The sequence below is a fragment of the Spermophilus citellus genome (assembly GCF_964194105.1).
Source record: "Spermophilus citellus genome assembly, chromosome: 12".
NCBI lineage: Eukaryota > Metazoa > Chordata > Mammalia > Rodentia > Sciuridae > Spermophilus > Spermophilus citellus.
The window spans coordinates 62,477,348-62,493,131 of NC_138198.1; positions in this window are offsets into that span (position 1 = coordinate 62,477,348).

Consider the following 15,784-nt stretch of genomic DNA (forward strand, 5'->3'; position numbering starts at 1 on the left):
AGAAAGATCCCATGTGTGCATCCAAAGCCAAATTGGCACAAAAGCAGTCATCCTGGATGAGGTCTCTCGCCTTCCTCTGTAAGGTTCCTGACCTCCATCAAGTGAGAATAGGGATCCTTTGTGTCAAATGAGTCCTTCAAAGCCATGCAGAGGCTAGCCCATAGGTGCTTGGGTTTTCTCATGACTCCAGGTCACACAAAGAATCTATACCCGGCAGTCAGTAGGCCTCCAATTGGAGAAGTAGAGCAGTATTAAAGGCAGGCCTATTTGATCACTCCAGGTCCACAGGAAGGGTGTCCAGTCCACCCTACATTAGGCAAATGAGAGGCAAGGGAGCTTATTGTGGACACTGTCTTGGGCTGTGCCCCTCATGGAAACCTCCAGCCAGAGGTTATGATGAGTGTCTATATGGAAGAAGATGAGGGCCATGTGGCAGTGTTTTGGTTTGAATTGTGGTGTGGCAGTGGGAAGAGATGACTGGGTCCACCTGGGCTTGAACTCTGGTGTGAGTCCCCTTGGAGACTGAGTTCTGGAACTGACCTCAGAGAAGTATTGCCGTGAATAGTGTCGGGATGTTAGGAGGCCACGCATGAGAGTCGCCCTTGGAAACTGAGATCTAGGCCCAGGCTGGCTTTCCACAGAGCACTGGGAATCTCAGCCCGGATATCACATGATTTTATTCTTAAAGACCTGGCAGCCATCGTGGAGAGTCCAAACACACGTGGACCTCACATTGTAGACCTCAATGGGCCTGGCTTCCTGTGACCTTTTGGCCACTCTTTGGGAAGCCTTGTTTGTGAGAGTTCCCCAGAGCTTTCGTTGAAATGAGCTTCCTCACCATTGAATGGTTCCCGAAGGAATGGAAACCCACAGTGCCTCCAACTTCATCCTTTAAAAATGGCTAGCTAGATAAATACCATGACATTTTTGAAATTCCCATGACCAGGTGGCACTGGAGAACCTTTGGATGTCCTGTTGCTGATCATGAGTGTACCAGACAGTGCCTTGATTGACTGGGTTTCATGAAAATGGTGTAAAACAGAGATGCCAGTAAGTTGGGGCCTGCTGAGTAGTGGGCCTAGAGCAGTGGTGTGCAGGTGTGTGATAAAACATCTGTGGTGGGGCCATGTGGATCTGCCATTGGGTTCCAAATGGCTTGTGACTGACATGGTGCAGTGAGCAGACCCTTCTATGTAAAGGCATCTTGTTATATGGAGAGGTTTCAGGGCAATGTTCAGAATCAGGTTGCTATGGTCAAGGGGGCAAGCTCTGTGGGATAGAAGCCTGGCTGGTGCATTCTCCTAGGACCTTGACCCACCACACGTGGCAGAACTCCCTCCAGCACTGTGTCCCAGTTGAACTCCTTGTATTTCCTGAAGCAAATTCCAAACTCCCAGTGCAGCAGCAAGAAACACCACGAAAAGTGGAGGATGACCAAATGGCTTCACAGTCCACACACGGAGACACTTAGACCCCAGTGGCCACAGTTTACCTGCAAAGAGAGAATTCAGCACTTCTGCCTCATGTTCATTGGAAAATCAGAAACCATGTCCTCCAGGTCACATAGATGCAGACCTGGTTTGATGGTCTCACTACAAAGGAAGCTAAAGCTCCTGACAACAACATATATTTCAAGTGCCCAACCTCAGAAGCAGTTTCTCACAAAGTCTTTAGGCCAGCAGAGCTCCACGTTTGTGGAGTGTTTACCCTGTCCCTTACTCATGGAAACTAGTCTACCACCTCCAAGGTTGTGAACTCCTGAGCATTTTCCATTCCACATATGTATTCACAGCATTTCTAACTCTTCTCCTCAAATTGTGTCTTACTTATTGTGAAGGTAATGTCAAGGCAATGTTCTGGATGAGAGTGGGAAGATTTTTTTGTAGCACATATTGGCCTACACATTGGATTCATTTTCCTATTTTCCGTTCGAAATACTGAATCCCTGACACTAACCCATACCCTACTAGATTGTGACTACGAATACTAATGTGATGGAGAAAAATAACTCAAACAGAATAGAAATACAGGCAGTTCAGAGCAGGCCTGGTGTATAGTTGGACTGGCCTTTGGCATTATAAAGTGTAGGTGTTATAAATCTAGTCCAATTTAATAGAAATAGTTCTCCATGTGTTTTGAATGTTAACAAATATGTGAATTCCTGTCTCCCTTTCTCTGTAGCCTATTCAGCAACATGCATTTTTACATGCACATATAGAATCCTACCTCCTATCCCACGTCCATTCTTGTGAGGTGGCTGACTTGGCAGATACAAACTGTGAGAAGAGATCACTCCTCCTAAACGCTGTTGGAACTGAGAATTCAACCTCCAGGTGAGCTTCCCACTTGAACAACATGATACACAAATACATGTTCAGTAAAATAAATATTTTTGGATCTGTGGATGATAAATATTTCATGATGAATTTCGATTGGCATATATATTTCTACTCTTTAATGTCTGTGTTTGTGTGTGTGTTTTTCTTTTGTGTATATATATATATATATATATATATATATATATATATACACACACACACACACATACACACACTCTCCAGATTTTTCAAAATATGAAATGTATGTGTCATATTATATACTCCCTAAATTCATTCATGTTCATATATGTGGATTTATAATCAACTTTTCACAAGATTATTCTCAGAAATAGTCATCCACCTGAAATACATATTTGTTTCCTAGTGCTGAAATCCTAATATTTCTACAGTAACTGACCCAGTTTAACATGAATGCAAGTAGATTCCTATGGGACATGATGTGTATTTTGACGTTCATTTTTATTCAACACTGGTACATTACTATTTCTTCAGTTGATGCACATCATAGGATATGTATTTCATCCTCAAGTTCACAAATTTCTAGGCATTTATTTCCCTTTCAATCACTTCCTGCTTCAGAACACATGTATTCCTCCACGTTTCTTGACTGGTCTTTTCATGAGACTTCTTTCCAAACACATTCTTTTCCATTTCCATAATCCCTTGTGAAGCAAAACTCACACCCCCTTCATGGTAAACCATAACCCCAATATCACCATTAGATGTATAACTGGTTAGAATGAATGGTTGTGTATCAATATTAGATTTCCTATATATTTTCAGATATCAATGGAATCCATTATTTAAATTGGAACCTGTTATACTATTTATTCACAGTATGGTCTATTCATGCATTATCTCTATATTCATAGACCCAGGGTACACCTATTTGTACCCCCAAAGGCTAATTTATATGTCTTCAACATATTACTCCCAGAAATGGTGGAAGAAACACTCATGTCACCTGATCTACATATACATTTTATCACAGTGATATTCTGGACACAAAATGCAAAGGTCACACTTATGATTGCACCAAAGCCTCATTGGAAAGTGAGCATGGATTACTAAAAACATCCTTGTCCAGGTTGCCTAATGCTCTCAAATGTCAATGCTATTGGTGACTACACATTTGTTTCTTCCTAAGATGATATATTCAACCTCAACCCTGTTGAAAATGTCTAATCCACTCACTCACTTTATATTTTGCCTGATTTCCTAATGTCTCTATTGATATCTGCTTTCCTACATATGTTCCCCAGTTCATCATTGTGACTGACTCTTCACATGTGCTGACGTTTACATTCACTCTCTAACCGACACCCTATTGCTAAAGAACTTTTGGTCCAAATTGCATACTCACTCTTCTTCCAAAACTTACCAACTATCTTCCTAATCCTACCTACTATCCCTTTTTGACTGGATGTTCTCTTCTACATTCAATCATCCAAGGTACAAGGTCCCATGCCATTGTATATCGATTTATCTGAGACATCTGTGCAGAAAGTCATTCAAATCTAAGTATCCCAATCAAGGGCCCAATGCCCTTCTGGCCTTCAAATCTTACTTGGATTTCTGTTTTCATACATATATTTCACCTATATATTATTATAAATATCGCAGGTTCCCAATACCATTCTTCATCCAGCAGAGTGATTCCTAAGCCACATCAAACAGGTTCTTAACCCTAACCATACACTCTTCCCTCAATCTAACTTTACAGAAGAGCAGGGACAGAGTGGGTCTTACAATACAGGAATGTGGGGGATCTTCCACCTGCTGAGAACCTCAAAGGTCCATGCAGAAATGATCCCTGGAGAAGATGTAGGCAGCTATGAAGGACCTGAGAGAGCAGAAGTCATCTTCCATGGCAAACAACCTGGTCAGGATGAAGGGATGTGTCTGAATGAGCCTCTCTCTTCTTAATGTAGACAAGATGGACCAAAGCAGGCCTGTGTGGAGAGCTGTTCCTTGGTGCCTATGGTTGATATTCCATTCTAACTTGTGAAGGTGTCACAGGAAGGAGGGGCAGCCTCCATCTCATGGGAGCCTTGGAAGCAACTGTTAGGACACAGTGGTTGCCAAGGCAGTGACCTCATTCAGTTCCTGAAGGAAGTGACCTCACCTCACTTCCTTGGTGATGGAACTCTCTGAACTTGGGATCCAGGAAGCCAGGCACCCAGAGCCAGTCCCAGTCCCAGTCCCAGTGGGCTCACTTGTTTGGATTTACCAAGGACAGAGTCAGTCTTTCTTGGTACCCACTGAGGTGAGGATTGCCAAATGCCAGGAAAGCTCTGCAGAGGGGCCTTTCCTGAGAAAGCAGGTAGTGGCTCACCGCTGGCTCCTGACAACTTCACAGAGTTGGCCAAGGAGGCCAGACGTGAGACAGGACAGGCCCTTTCGGGGGAACATCATATGGCCCAGCAGTCAGACGACACTCCGGGTAGTCACAGACCAACTTGGAAGGAGGTGCCTTTGTGGGTGTGGGTGTGAGTTTGTGGTTTTGTCTCATGTTCTGAGAATAGGTAGGAAAGGCGGTTTGTTTGGTTTGGAGTGGACTGTTTCTAGTAAGGCTTTTGACAAGGCGAGTGTTTCTATGTTTGTGTATCCCACTGTGTCCCTGGTTGTAGACATTAGAAAAGAGAATGCATCAATGGATGTGTCCTGTCTAGTAGAAAGCTTCCCAGCATTCATCCTGCCCAATTTATGAATGGACTGCGGCTTGCCTTATGGATGGGCAACACCTACTATCTTCCTAAGTTCCTGTTTTCTTTCTGAATTCTGGCCACTCTCCAGAATAGGCTCATGGTTTTGTGTCCAAGATATGTACCACCTCCAAGCTCGGTGACATGGCCATGTACTGGATAGTTGAAAGGAATGGTGAGCATCTCAGAAAACTCAGATATCAGTGTGACCAGGAAAGTCTCCCTGGAGAAACCCTGCTTTGGGCCTTTGGCTTACCTATCCTTCTGTGGCCCTGAATGTCAGGAAGGCCTTTGCCTCAGGGCACCCCTTTGTGAAGCCTGAAGAAAACAGTTTTCAAATGGAAATGAATGGGCATCACCTGTGGCTCTTTGCTTAATTGCTTTGCAAAGGGATGTGTCTGAATCAGCCTCTTGGCCCTGTGTGAGGCTGTGGCTTAGATTGTCAGCACCTGGTGGATCCAAAGAAAGATCCCATGTGTGCATCCAAAGCCAAATTGGCACAAAAGCAGTCATCCTGGATGAGGTCTCTCGCCTTCCTCTGTAAGGTTCCTGACCTCCATCAAGTGAGAATAGGGATCCTTTGTGTCAAATGAGTCCTTCAAAGCCATGCAGAGGCTAGCCCATAGGTGCTTGGGTTTTCTCATGACTCCAGGTCACACAAAGAATCTATACCCGGCAGTCAGTAGGCCTCCAATTGGAGAAGTAGAGCAGTATTAAAGGCAGGCCTATTTGATCACTCCAGGTCCACAGGAAGGGTGTCCAGTCCACCCTACATTAGGCAAATGAGAGGCAAGGGAGCTTATTGTGGACACTGTCTTGGGCTGTGCCCCTCATGGAAACCTCCAGCCAGAGGTTATGATGAGTGTCTATATGGAAGAAGATGAGGGCCATGTGGCAGTGTTTTGGTTTGAATTGTGGTGTGGCAGTGGGAAGAGATGACTGGGTCCACCTGGGCTTGAACTCTGGTGTGATTCCCCTTGGAGACTGAGTTCTGGAACTGACCTCAGAGAAGTATTGCCGTGAATAGTGTCGGGATGTTAGGAGGCCACGCATGAGAGTCGCCCTTGGAAACTGAGATCTAGGCCCAGGCTGGCTTTCCACAGAGCACTGGGAATCTCAGCCCGGATATCACATGATTTTATTCTTAAAGACCTGGCAGCCATCGTGGAGAGTCCAAACACACGTGGACCTCACATTGTAGACCTCAATGGGCCTGGCTTCCTGTGACCTTTTGGCCACTCTTTGGGAAGCCTTGTTTGTGAGAGTTCCCCAGAGCTTTCGTTGAAATGAGCTTCCTCACCATTGAATGGTTCCTGAAGGAATGGAAACCCACAGTGCCTCCAACTTCATCCTTTAAAAATGGCTAGCTAGATAAATACCATGACATTTTTTAAATTCCCATGACCAGGTGGCACTGGAGAACCTTTGGATGTCCTGTTGCTGATCATGAGTGTACCAGACAGTGCCTTGATTGACTGGGTTTCATGAAAATGGTGTAAAACAGAGATGCCAGTAAGTTGGGGCCTGCTGAGTAGTGGGCCTAGAGCAGTGGTGTGCAGGTGTGTGATAAAACATCTGTGGTGGGGCCATGTGGATCTGCCATTGGGTTCCAAATGGCTTGTGACTGACATGGTGCAGTGAGCAGACCCTTCTATGTAAAGGCATCTTGTTATATGGAGAGGTTTCAGGGCAATGTTCAGAATCAGGTTGCTATGGTCAAGGGGGCAAGCTCTGTGGGATAGAAGCCTGGCTGGTGCATTCTCCTAGGACCTTGACCCACCACACGTGGCAGAACTCCCTCCAGCACTGTGTCCCAGTTGAACTCCTTGTATTTCCTGAAGCAAATTCCAAACTCCCAGTGCAGCAGCAAGAAACACCACGAAAAGTGGAGGATGACCAAATGGCTTCACAGTCCACACACGGAGACCCTTAGACCCCAGTGGCCACAGTTTACCTGCAAAGAGAGAATTCAGCACTTCTGCCTCATGTTCATTGGAAAATCAGAAACCATGTCCTCCAGGTCACATAGATGCAGACCTGGTTTGATAGTCTCACTACAAAGGAAGCTAAAGCTCCTGACAACAACATATATTTCAAGTGCCCAACCTCAGAAGCAGTTTCTCACAAAGTCTTTAGGCCAGCAGAGCTCCACGTTTGTGGAGTGTTTACCCTGTCCCTTACTCATGGAAACTAGTCTACCACCTCCAAGGTTGTGAACTCCTGAGCATTTTCCATTCCACATATGTATTCACAGCATTTCTAACTCTTCTCCTCAAATTGTGTCTTACTTATTGTGAAGGTAATGTCAAGGCAATGTTCTGGATGAGAGTGGGAAGATTATTTTGTAGCACATATTGGCCTACACATTGGATTCATTTTCCTATTTTCCGTTCGAAATACTGAATCCCTGACACTAACCCATACCCTACTAGATTGTGACTACGAATACTAATGTGATGGAGAAAAATAACTCAAACAGAATAGAAATACAGGCAGTTCAGAGCAGGCCTGGTGTATAGTTGGACTGGCCTTTGGCATTATAAAGTGTAGGTGTTATAAATCTAGTCCAATTTAATAGAAATAGTTCTCCATGTGTTTTGAATGTTAACAAATATGTGAATTCCTGTCTCCCTTTCTCTGTAGCCTATTCAGCAACATGCATTTTTACATGCACATATAGAATCCTACCTCCTATCCCACGTCCATTCTTGTGAGGTGGCTGACTTGGCAGATACAAACTGTGAGAAGAGATCACTCCTCCTAAACGCTGTTGGAACTGAGAATTCAACCTCCAGGTGAGCTTCCCACTTGAACAACATGATACATAAATACATGTTCAGTAAAATAAATATTTTTGGATCTGTGGATGATAAATATTTCATGATGAATTTCGATTGGCATATATATTTCTACTCTTTAATGTCTGTGTTTGTGTGTGTGTTTTTCTTTTGTGTATATATATATATATATATATATATATATACACACACACACACACACACATACTCACACTCTCCAGATTTTTCAAAATATGAAATGTATGTGTCATATTATATACTCCCTAAATTCATTCATGTTCATATATGTGGATTTATAATCAACTTTTCACAAGATTATTCTCAGAAATAGTCATCCACCTGAAATACATATTTGTTTCCTAGTGCTGAAATCCTAATATTTCTACAGTAACTGACCCAGTTTAACATGAATGCAAGTAGATTCCTATGGGACATGATGTGTATTTTGACGTTCATTTTTATTCAACACTGGTACATTACTATTTCTTCAGTTGATGCACATCATAGGATATGTATTTCATCCTCAAGTTCACAAATTTCTAGGCATTTATTTCCCTTTCAATCACTTCCTGCTTCAGAACACATGTATTCCTCCACGTTTCTTGACTGGTCTTTTCATGAGACTTCTTTCCAAACACATTCTTTTCCATTTCCATAATCCCTTGTGAAGCAAAACTCACACCCCCTTCATGGTAAACCATAACCCCAATATCACCATTAGATGTATAACTGGTTAGAATGAATGGTTGTGTATCAATATTAGATTTCCTATATATTTTCAGATATCAATGGAATCCATTATTTAAATTGGAACCTGTTATAATATTTATTCACAGTATGGTCTATTCATGCATTATCTCTATATTCATAGACCCAGGGTACACCTATTTGTACCCCCAAAGGCTAATTTATATGTCTTCAACATATTACTCCCAGAAATGGTGGAAGAAACACTCATGTCACCTGATCTACATATACATTTTATCACAGTGATATTCTGGACACAAAATGCAAAGGTCACACTTATGATTGCACCAAAGCCTCATTGGAAAGTGAGCATGGATTACTAAAAACATCCTTGTCCAGGTTGCCTAATGCTCTCAAATGTCAATGTTATTGGTGACTACACATTTGTTTCTTCCTAAGATGATATATTCAACCTCAACCCTGTTGAAAATGTCTAATCCACTCACTCACTTTATACTTTTCCTGATTTCCTAATGTCTCTATTGATATCTGCTTTCCTACATATGTTCCCCAGTTCATCATTGTGACTGACTCTTCACATGTGCTGACGTTTACATTCACTCTCTAACCTACACCCTATTGCTAAAGAACTTTTGGTCCAAATTGTATACTCACTCTTCTTCCAAAACTTGCCAACTATCTTCCTAATCCTACCTACTATCCCTTTTTGACTGGATGTTCTCTTCTACATTCAATCATCCAAGGTACAAGGTCCTATGCCATTGTTTATCGATTTATCTGAGACATCTGTGCAGAAAGTCATTCAAAGCTAAGTATCCCAATCAAGGGCCCAATGCCCTTCTGGCCTTCAAATCTTACTTGGATTTCTGTTTTCATACATATATTTCACCTATATATTATTATAAATATCGCAGGTTCCCAATACCATTCTTCATCCAGCAGAGTGATTCCTAAGCCACATCAAACAGGTTCTTAACCCTAAACATACACTCTTCCCTCAATCTAACTTTACAGAAGAGCAGGGACAGAGTGGGTCTTACAATACAGGAATGTGGGGGATCTTCCACCTGCTGAGAACCTCAAAGGTCCATGCAGAAATGATCCCTGGAGAAGATGTAGGCAGCTATGAAGGACCTGAGAGAGCAGAAGTCATCTTCCATGGCAAACAACCTGGTCAGGATGAAGGGATGTGTCTGAATGAGCCTCTCTCTTCTTAATGTAGACAAGATGGACCAAAGCAGGCCTGTGTGGAGAGCTGTTCCTTGGTGCCTATGGTTGATATTCCATTCTAACTTGTGAAGGTGTCACAGGAAGGAGGGGCAGCCTCCATCTCATGGGAGCCTTGGAAGCAACTGTTAGGACACAGTGGTTGCCAAGGCAGTGACCTCATTCAGTTCCTGAAGGAAGTGACCTCACCTCACTTCCTTGGTGATGGAACTCTCTGAACTTGGGATCCAGGAAGCCAGGCACCCAGAGCCAGTCCCAGTCCCAGTCCCAGTGGGCTCACTTGTTTGGATTTACCAAGGACAGAGTCAGTCTTTCTTGGTACCCACTGAGGTGAGGATTGCCAAATGCCAGGAAAGCTCTGCAGAGGGGCCTTTCCTGAGAAAGCAGGTAGTGGCTCACCGCTGGCTCCTGACAACTTCACAGAGTTGGCCAAGGAGGCCAGACGTGAGACAGGACAGGCCCTTTCGGGGGAACATCATATGGCCCAGAAGTCAGACGACACTCCGGGTAGTCACAGACCAACTTGGAAGGAGGTGCCTTTGTGGGTGTGGGTGTGAGTTTGTGGTTTTGTCTCATGTTCTGAGAATAGGTAGGAAAGGCGGTTTGTTTGGTTTGGAGTGGACTGTTTCTAGTAAGGCTTTTGACAAGGCGAGTGTTTCTATGTTTGTGTATCCCACTGTGTCCCTGGTTGTAGACATTAGAAAAGAGAATGCATCAATGGATGTGTCCTGTCTAGTAGAAAGCTTCCCAGCATTCATCCTGCCCAATTTATGAATGGACTGCGGCTTGCCTTATGGATGGGCAACACCTACTATCTTCCTAAGTTCCTGTTTTCTTTCTGAATTCTGGCCACTCTCCAGAATAGGCTCATGGTTTTGTGTCCAAGATATGTACCACCTCCAAGCTCGGTGACATGGCCATGTACTGGATAGTTGAAAGGAATGGTGAGCATCTCAGAAAACTCAGATATCAGTGTGACCAGGAAAGTCTCCCTGGAGAAACCCTGCTTTGGGCCTTTGGCTTACCTATCCTTCTGTGGCCCTGAATGTCAGGAAGGCCTTTGCCTCAGGGCACCCCTTTGTGAAGCCTGAAGAAAACAGTTTTCAAATGGAAATGAATGGGCATCACCTGTGGCTCTTTGCTTAATTGCTTTGCAAAGGGATGTGTCTGAATCAGCCTCTTGGCCCTGTGTGAGGCTGTGGCTTAGATTGTCAGCACCTGGTGGATCCAAAGAAAGATCCCATGTGTGCATCCAAAGCCAAATTGGCACAAAAGCAGTCATCCTGGATGAGGTCTCTCGCCTTCCTCTGTAAGGTTCCTGACCTCCATCAAGTGAGAATAGGGATCCTTTGTGTCAAATGAGTCCTTCAAAGCCATGCAGAGGCTAGCCCATAGGTGCTTGGGTTTTCTCATGACTCCAGGTCACACAAATAATCTATACCCGGCAGTCAGTAGGCCTCCAATTGGAGAAGTAGAGCAGTATTAAAGGCAGGCCTATTTGATCACTCCAGGTCCACAGGAAGGGTGTCCAGTCCACCCTACATTAGGCAAATGAGAGGCAAGGGAGCTTATTGTGGACACTGTCTTGGGCTGTGCCCCTCATGGAAACCTCCAGCCAGAGGTTATGATGAGTGTCTATATGGAAGAAGATGAGGGCCATGTGGCAGTGTTTTGGTTTGAATTGTGGTGTGGCAGTGGGAAGAGATGACTGGGTCCACCTGGGCTTGAACTCTGGTGTGAGTCCCCTTGGAGACTGAGTTCTGGAACTGACCTCAGAGAAGTATTGCCGTGAATAGTGTCGGGATGTTAGGAGGCCACGCATGAGAGTCGCCCTTGGAAACTGAGATCTAGGCCCAGGCTGGCTTTCCACAGAGCACTGGGAATCTCAGCCCGGATATCACATGATTTTATTCTTAAAGACCTGGCAGCCATCGTGGAGAGTCCAAACACACGTGGACCTCACATTGTAGACCTCAATGGGCCTGGCTTCCTGTGACCTTTTGGCCACTCTTTGGGAAGCCTTGTTTGTGAGAGTTCCCCAGAGCTTTCGTTGAAATGAGCTTCCTCACCATTGAATGGTTCCCGAAGGAATGGAAACCCACAGTGCCTCCAACTTCATCCTTTAAAAATGGCTAGCTAGATAAATACCATGACATTTTTGAAATTCCCATGACCAGGTGGCACTGGAGAACCTTTGGATGTCCTGTTGCTGATCATGAGTGTACCAGACAGTGCCTTGATTGACTGGGTTTCATGAAAATGGTGTAAAACAGAGATGCCAGTAAGTTGGGGCCTGCTGAGTAGTGGGCCTAGAGCAGTGGTGTGCAGGTGTGTGATAAAACATCTGTGGTGGGGCCATGTGGATCTGCCATTGGGTTCCAAATGGCTTGTGACTGACATGGTGCAGTGAGCAGACCCTTCTATGTAAAGGCATCTTGTTATATGGAGAGGTTTCAGGGCAATGTTCAGAATCAGGTTGCTATGGTCAAGGGGGCAAGCTCTGTGGGATAGAAGCCTGGCTGGTGCATTCTCCTAGGACCTTGACCCACCACACGTGGCAGAACTCCCTCCAGCACTGTGTCCCAGTTGAACTCCTTGTATTTCCTGAAGCAAATTCCAAACTCCCAGTGCAGCAGCAAGAAACACCACGAAAAGTGGAGGATGACCAAATGGCTTCACAGTCCACACACGGAGACACTTAGACCCCAGTGGCCACAGTTTACCTGCAAAGAGAGAATTCAGCACTTCTGCCTCATGTTCATTGGAAAATCAGAAACCATGTCCTCCAGGTCACATAGATGCAGACCTGGTTTGATGGTCTCACTACAAAGGAAGCTAAAGCTCCTGACAACAACATATATTTCAAGTGCCCAACCTCAGAAGCAGTTTCTCACAAAGTCTTTAGGCCAGCAGAGCTCCACGTTTGTGGAGTGTTTACCCTGTCCCTTACTCATGGAAACTAGTCTACCACCTCCAAGGTTGTGAACTCCTGAGCATTTTCCATTCCACATATGTATTCACAGCATTTCTAACTCTTCTCCTCAAATTGTGTCTTACTTATTGTGAAGGTAATGTCAAGGCAATGTTCTGGATGAGAGTGGGAAGATTTTTTTGTAGCACATATTGGCCTACACATTGGATTCATTTTCCTATTTTCCGTTCGAAATACTGAATCCCTGACACTAACCCATACCCTACTAGATTGTGACTACGAATACTAATGTGATGGAGAAAAATAACTCAAACAGAATAGAAATACAGGCAGTTCAGAGCAGGCCTGGTGTATAGTTGGACTGGCCTTTGGCATTATAAAGTGTAGGTGTTATAAATCTAGTCCAATTTAATAGAAATAGTTCTCCATGTGTTTTGAATGTTAACAAATATGTGAATTCCTGTCTCCCTTTCTCTGTAGCCTATTCAGCAACATGCATTTTTACATGCACATATAGAATCCTACCTCCTATCCCACGTCCATTCTTGTGAGGTGGCTGACTTGGCAGATACAAACTGTGAGAAGAGATCACTCCTCCTAAACGCTGTTGGAACTGAGAATTCAACCTCCAGGTGAGCTTCCCACTTGAACAACATGATACATAAATACATGTTCAGTAAAATAAATATTTTTGGATCTGTGGATGATAAATATTTCATGATGAATTTCGATTGGCATATATATTTCTACTCTTTAATGTCTGTGTTTGTGTGTGTGTTTTTCTTTTGTGTATATATATATATATATATATACACACACACACACACACACACACATACACACACTCTCCAGATTTTTCAAAATATGAAATGTATGTGTCATATTATATACTCCCTAAATTCATTCATGTTCATATATGTGGATTTATAATCAACTTTTCACAAGATTATTCTCAGAAATAGTCATCCACCTGAAATACATATTTGTTTCCTAGTGCTGAAATCCTAATATTTCTACAGTAACTGACCCAGTTTAACACGAATGCAAGTAGATTCCTATGGGACATGATGTGTATTTTGACGTTCATTTTTATTCAACACTGGTACATTACTATTTCTTCAGTTGATGCACATCATAGGATATGTATTTCATCCTCAAGTTCACAAATTTCTAGGCATTTATTTCCCTTTCAATCACTTCCTGCTTCAGAACACATGTATTCCTCCACGTTTCTTGACTGGTCTTTTCATGAGACTTCTTTCCAAACACATTCTTTTCCATTTCCATAATCCCTTGTGAAGCAAAACTCACACCCCCTGCATGGTAAACCATAACCCCAATATCACCATTAGATGTATAACTGGTTAGAATGAATGGTTGTGTATCAATATTAGATTTCCTATATATTTTCAGATATCAATGGAATCCATTATTTAAATTGGAACCTGTTATACTATTTATTCACAGTATGGTCTATTCATGCATTATCTCTATATTCATAGACCCAGGGTACACCTATTTGTACCCCCAAAGGCTAATTTATATGTCTTCAACATATTACTCCCAGAAATGGTGGAAGAAACACTCATGTCACCTGATCTACATATACATTTTATCACAGTGATATTCTGGACACAAAATGCAAAGGTCACACTTATGATTGCACCAAAGCCTCATTGGAAAGTGAGCATGGATTACTAAAAACATCCTTGTCCAGGTTGCCTAATGCTCTCAAATGTCAATGCTATTGGTGACTACACATTTGTTTCTTCCTAAGATGATATATTCAACCTCAACCCTGTTGAAAATGTCTAATCCACTCACTCACTTTATATTTTGCCTGATTTCCTAATGTCTCTATTGATATCTGCTTTCCTACATATGTTCCCCAGTTCATCATTGTGACTGACTCTTCACATGTGCTGACGTTTACATTCACTCTCTAACCGACACCCTATTGCTAAAGAACTTTTGGTCCAAATTGCATACTCACTCTTCTTCCAAAACTTACCAACTATCTTCCTAATCCTACCTACTATCCCTTTTTGACTGGATGTTCTCTTCTACATTCAATCATCCAAGGTACAAGGTCCCATGCCATTGTATATCGATTTATCTGAGACATCTGTGCAGAAAGTCATTCAAATCTAAGTATCCCAATCAAGGGCCCAATGCCCTTCTGGCCTTCAAATCTTACTTGGATTTCTGTTTTCATACATATATTTCACCTATATATTATTATAAATATCGCAGGTTCCCAATACCATTCTTCATCCAGCAGAGTGATTCCTAAGCCACATCAAACAGGTTCTTAACCCTAACCATACACTCTTCCCTCAATCTAACTTTACAGAAGAGCAGGGACAGAGTGGGTCTTACAATACAGGAATGTGGGGGATCTTCCACCTGCTGAGAACCTCAAAGGTCCATGCAGAAATGATCCCTGGAGAAGATGTAGGCAGCTATGAAGGACCTGAGAGAGCAGAAGTCATCTTCCATGGCAAACAACCTGGTCAGGATGAAGGGATGTGTCTGAATGAGCCTCTCTCTTCTTAATGTAGACAAGATGGACCAAAGCAGGCCTGTGTGGAGAGCTGTTCCTTGGTGCCTATGGTTGATATTCCATTCTAACTTGTGAAGGTGTCACAGGAAGGAGGGGCAGCCTCCATCTCATGGGAGCCTTGGAAGCAACTGTTAGGACACAGTGGTTGCCAAGGCAGTGACCTCATTCAGTTCCTGAAGGAAGTGACCTCACCTCACTTCCTTGGTGATGGAACTCTCTGAACTTGGGATCCAGGAAGCCAGGCACCCAGAGCCAGTCCCAGTCCCAGTCCCAGTGGGCTCACTTGTTTGGATTTACCAAGGACAGAGTCAGTCTTTCTTGGTACCCACTGAGGTGAGGATTGCCAAATGCCAGGAAAGCTCTGCAGAGGGGCCTTTCCTGAGAAAGCAGGTAGTGGCTCACCGCTGGCTCCTGACAACTTCACAGAGTTGGCCAAGGAGGCCAGACGTGAGACAGGACAGGCCCTTTCGGGGGAACATCATATGGCCCAGCAGTCAGACGACACTCCGGGT